This window comes from Geotrypetes seraphini, chromosome 13, assembly GCF_902459505.1.
Source record: "Geotrypetes seraphini chromosome 13, aGeoSer1.1, whole genome shotgun sequence".
Lineage (NCBI taxonomy): Eukaryota > Metazoa > Chordata > Amphibia > Gymnophiona > Dermophiidae > Geotrypetes > Geotrypetes seraphini.
The window spans coordinates 61119562-61125561 of NC_047096.1; positions in this window are offsets into that span (position 1 = coordinate 61119562).

Consider the following 6000-nt stretch of genomic DNA (forward strand, 5'->3'; position numbering starts at 1 on the left):
TTTGAGTTCTTTCTTACCCCTCATATGGAAGGGCACATCAACCTCACCTGGAGCAAAATTAGGCATATCTAATATAATAAAATGCTAGGCCGCGCATGCGCACTAAAAAAAACGTGTTCCCTGATCCGTCGCGAAAACACGAGTGCGCATGTGCACGTTTTACGTCATCACCTACTCTCCACCTCGCGCCACCTATCACTGTCATCACCTGCTCTCCACCGATCACTGTTCCTCCTGCACCATGCCACGCCAGGCATGTCCGCAGCCGGCCTCGAGCTCCTGGGGGCCGGCGGCGCTGTGCTGAGGTCCCGCCTCCCGCTTCCGCACTACACGGCGCCGCCAGACCCGGCCCTACACTGAGATCCGCGATCGGGTTGCCATGGAAACCCCGCCGCAGCCTCGCAGCTAGGTAGGGGGACAACAATCGTGCTTATGTTCAAGCCGCCGCCACGACTCCCCTCTCGAACCGCACCAGGATCGAGAGAGGAGCTGCGGCGGGGGCTTGAGCATAAGCGCCATTGTTGTCCCCCTACCTAGCCGCGAGGCTGCGGCGGCCTTCCTCACCCGGCTCACATTGAATCCAAGTAAACAACCGGGGCTGCCTAAAGAAACAAAGTTTCACGGTGCTTTGGCCCGCAAAACAATTCCTGCCGTTGCCAAAATTTGGCCCACCGTTCCTTCCCTTCCTCCATCAGGTACAGTTCATCTCCGCCTATGTTAAAAGGAGTTGCTTTGAAATTGGAGCCCTGCCGCCACCGTAACACATTCCCTCTGCCGCGGTCCCATATGTCAGAGAAGGGGCAGGACCAAGGCAGAGGGGAACGTGCTACAGCAGTGGCAGGCCTCCGATTTCGACGCGGCTCCTTTTAACATTGGTGGATTCACTGCACCTGATGGAGGGAGGGAAGGAAAGGTGGTTGGGCGCTGTTGAGCCCCTCTTTAGCCTTAGACCCTCTCCTAACTGCTCCCTCCTGTCTCAGACCACTGGAGCACCTGATGTAGGGAGGGAAGGAAAGGTGGTTGTGTGCTGTTGAGCCCCTCTTTAGCCTTAGACCCTCTCCTAACTGCTCCCTCCTGTCTCAGACCACTGGAGCACCTGATGGAGGGAGGGAAGGAAAGGTGGTTGGGCGCTGTTGAGCCCCTCTTTAGCCTTAGACCCTCTCCTAACTGCTCCCTCCTGTCTCAGACCACTGGAGCACTTGATGGAGGGAGGGAAGGAAAGGTGGTTGTGTGCTGTTGAGTCCCTCTTTGCCCTCAGACCCTCTCCTAACTGCTCCCTCCTGTCTCAGACCACTGGGGGGAGGTGCCTGTCTTCAGCTGCAGGGATGGAGGGAGGGAAGAAGAAAGAAGGGGCCCTGGCAAGCCAGTTATCAAAAGCCAACCATAGCCTGGGACCCCTACATGATATGAATAATGACCAGACAACAAAAGGTAAGAAAAATAATTTTATTTTCTGTTTTGTGATTACAATATGTCAGATTTGAAATGTGTCTTGAGGGAGGCTTCCGCCGCGGCTTTGGACAGAGGGGTACCATTTTCGTGGGAGCCGGCCTTCGGAGAGGCTTGGGACATGGGGACGGATGCGGGAGGGGCTGCCGCTGCGAAGGGCTTTGGTGGGGGAGCCAGCCAGACCATAAGTGTGGGGACGTTGTAAGCGCGGATTGGTCAAGGAGCCGCCGCTGCTGAAGCTTTGAAATTGCTCTCCCACCGTCACTCCCTCCCGCCCCGGCTCTGCCTCTGCCCCTGCCCAGGTTCAAAAGCAGGAGACATCTAGCACTCGTTAATCTAACGGGCTTAAACACTAGTATATATATAATAGCTGCACCCATGAAATAAACCTTATCTCCAAAACATTGCCTACACACCTGAGTCCACACATCGAGAGTGTGTCGTATTATAGGATTAGACCTCTTAGCTATAATAGAAAGTTGTGAATATTGAAACCAGGGTATTGCCCAAAGTGGGAATGCACCCAATAGCTCTTGCTCCATACACACCTATGATTTTTCCTTATCCCATTTCCAATTGGTTAAATAACGTAATTGGGCCGCTTGATAGTAATATCGAAAATGTGGAACTGCCATTCCTCCCAACTTCCTATGTTGATACATCATAGCTCAGGTTACCCTTGGCGTCCTATATTGCCATATATAAGCAAATATCTTTCGCTCCTAGTGGAGGAAAAATTTACTAGGTAGAGGGATCAGTAAGGCTGAAAAAAGATACAATAGTCTCTGAAGCACCACCATCTTAATTGTTTGTACTCTGCCTAGCCAGGAAATATCAAAATGTTTCCACCTCTCCATTTCTTGCCAGATCACTTTCAAAAGGGGAGGGTAATTAACTGTATACAACATATCGATTTGCTTAGTTAAATTGATCCCCAAGTATCGTAATGTTTGTTGAGCCCATTTAAAGGAATAGTTACTAGAAATCCACCTACGATCTAAATCTGATAGAGTAAGAGCCAAAATTTCTGACTTAGACATATTTATCCAAAATCCTGTTACCTGTTCATAAGCTACATCAAGTTTCAAGTTTATTATAAAATTTGATTAATTGCCTATTCCAAATTCTAGGCGATGAACAAATCAGTAAAATTACAAAGTTAGGGAAAACAAACATAACTAACAAAAAGGCTAAATCTATGAAACATAATCAAAGCCAGCTTACAAACATAATAAAACACAAGGAAAGAATAGGAAAGAAATACAATCTGATTAATAAAAAGAAAAACATTTAAGGTCAAAAAAAGTAGGAAGGGGAAAGAGAAGAGCTCTCAAAAAATATGAAGATACAATGAAACTCTTAAGCAATTCATTTAGTCAACCACCTACTCTGACAAACTAACTTAGACACTCGGGAGAGTAGGCTACGCCTAAGTTAAACAAATCTTTTATCCGAAAAGAGTCTCAGAGCTACAGGCCCAGCCAGGAATGCCAGAGCCTCTGTATTCAGCTATACAGCTGGCCTGCTATAATCATCGGCTCCTCTTACAGCCAGCACTTACCAGGAAAAAATTCCACCCATGGGAGAAAAAAAACCTAAGGTATTGCTAGATGTAGAGACAAAATCAAACCAAAAGCACTAAACTCCCCAGTGTCTAAGAGTATGGTAATACAAAGAACATACACTTAACAAAACAAACACATAGACAAGCCAAGTACTTAGCTGCTCAGTCCCAGGACTTCAACAGAAGCAAGGTGCATAGATCTGATCTCGCAAGGCCCCAGTTTTAAGCATACGTACCCTTCTTCTGAGTAATAAGTATAATCAATCTCTGTCAGGTATTGATGTCTCCATATATCAATAAGGTCCCAGGCTTCCATAAATAGACGTAAATGATGTCGCTCAGCTTTACCATAATTGACACCAATATTAGAATTATCTAATTTCACATTTAGGGTAAGATTAAAACTCTTCCCACTATAATTTTTCCTTCTGCATATCAACTCAATATATGCCATCTTGATTCTATTAGCTTCTTGGAATAGAGTTGTCATTTATGCTGAGAATTTAGCCCTCAAACATTCAAGGACATAAAAGATCTTTCAGTCATATGTTAAACATAAAGCTGCCTTGAATGTACTCCCTAACATATATTTCCCCAATCGTTCTTCAAACTTATATATATCTTTCCACCAATCATATCTCATATATACTTCTCTCTGCACACATCCCCTCACCCATATATCCTCCACCCCCCTCCCCATCCAGACCTTTCCCATCTCCTAACTTCCAGATGTCAGGGTCAAAGAAAGTTAACCTTATCCCGGTATCTCCACGCCTATTAATCTATAATCTACCCCATTTCTGCTTATTCTCAAGTTAACCCTAATCCTGGTTTCTCCATAGCCTTATTAATTTTCTGCCCCATTACTATTCCCTTTTTCCACCCCCCTTTGGGTCTTACAAACATTGTCAAATTTATTATCAATTCCTCTCACTATTTATATTAGTATTCTTAATCTACTTGACTATTAAGTCTCTAATACAGAAGTTACTTTTTAGTATTTAGAAGTTACATTAAAATATTTATTTTCCTTCAATTTCTAGTCCTTATTATTTTGAAATATATTTATTGAACAACAAAGTGCAAGCAAACAAAGCACACAAAATAACAATTTTCTGTGGTATACGCACATTAGAAACCCCACCTCCATCCCTCCCTCTCCCCCTTCCCTTAGCTCCAAGCATGGTACCCGTATGTGAGCATAAAACACAAACTATCTAAATCACAAATTCAAGAGCATGCAGAGTAAGATCCATCCAGAAATGTTCCCAAATCAGACTAAAGCGGTGGCCCCGACCCTTAGTCAGATCCACATATTGTCGACATTTCAAAGAGGCATAGGTAATCATCAGAGATCTCCAATAAGTGTAAGTCGGTGGGTCGTTAGACAACCAATGGAACAGGATAGTCTTTTTGCCCCATAGCATCACTCATGCCACAAATGCAGACATTCCTTTGGGTGGAGGCGCCGTTATTTGGTAAAAGCCAAAAAGAACTCTGGGAGTGGGCGTCCATCTCCTCCCCCAAATTGTTGTAGTGTATTGGCCCAGACACTGCCAAAACCTGGTGATGTGCGAGCAAGACCAGAACAGGTGGCCCAGTGTGGCATGCCCTTGAGCACACTTAGGACAATTATGAGATTGCATAATGCCCATCCGGAAAGCTTGCATGGGCGGAATATAAAGACGAAGAAGTAACTTAATTTGCATTTCCCAGTGCAGTATATTAGGAGACAATTTCCTCAAATTTTTCAGAACCTGCTGGACTTGCAAAGCAGTGATAGTACAGTGAAGATCCTTCGCCCAAGATGCAGCCAAAATCTCAAAATTGATGCCTGGTTGACAATCTCGGAGTCCCACATGGTGGAATCTCAAGGGAATCAGTTGTTGAGCAGATAAACTGAACATTTCCGATAGTGCCTCACGGCAGTCCTCTTTTAAGTGGCAAGCGGGCAAAGAATGTACATAATGGAGAAGTTGAAAATAGGCAAACCTATCCAGATCAGGCAGACCAAACATGCATTGCAGAGAAGCAAAGCTGAAAGAGGTAATGCAGTCCTGGGAGAAAATCACTATTACCCTGGATTGGCAAATAGGGAGTAACCAGGGGAGACAAATTTAAACAGCAACATACCCATCATCACGTTCGTCTTACAGGGGCAAATATATGATATTGCGCCACCACAGAACGGAGGGCCGGGATGAATACATGCAACACATAACTAATATGATATGGTGATAACAGTGACATTTCTATCAGAGTAGCTGAAAAATAGGTGGTACCCCTAAACCAATCGTTAATATGTCTCATCTGGCAGGCTATAGTAAACTAGCGAATGTTCAACAGCCCATAACCCCCTCGCTCCCTAGGCAAACAGGCCCAAATAAATGTCATGCGTGGTCTCTTTCTCCACAAATATAACGTTGCAGCTCCCGGGTGATCTGAAAGTAATGGTTATGGGATAACAAAAGTGGTAAAACCTGAAATCTATATAACCATTTCAGAGAGAGCACCTTATTATATAAAGCCATCTGCCCAGCCACTGATAATGGAAAAGAGATCCAAAGTTTAAGCAATTGCACGGTCTCCGCCAAGAGCGGGGTAACATTACAAGCATACAGGGTAGACAAGTCCCACGGCAACTACACGCCCAAATATTTTATCGCCGTTGAGGCCCATGAAAAGGGAAATCCACCCTCCCAGATGTCCTGCAAAGTCACCGGAATAGCTAAGGCCTTGGATTTAGAATAGTTTAGCGCAAATCCTGAATAGAACTTAAATTCCTCCAGGGATTGTGTAAGATGTGGAAGGGAAATACGCGGGTGAGTAAAAGTAAAAAGTAAATCATCTGCAAATGCTAATACCTTTACTGTCTGGGCAGCAAAGGTCTTCCCATTTATAGCCGGATCCCATGATAACGTTCTCAAAAAAGGCTCTAAATAAAGCAGGAAAAGGAGGGGAGACAGTGGGCATCCCTGTCTGGTTTC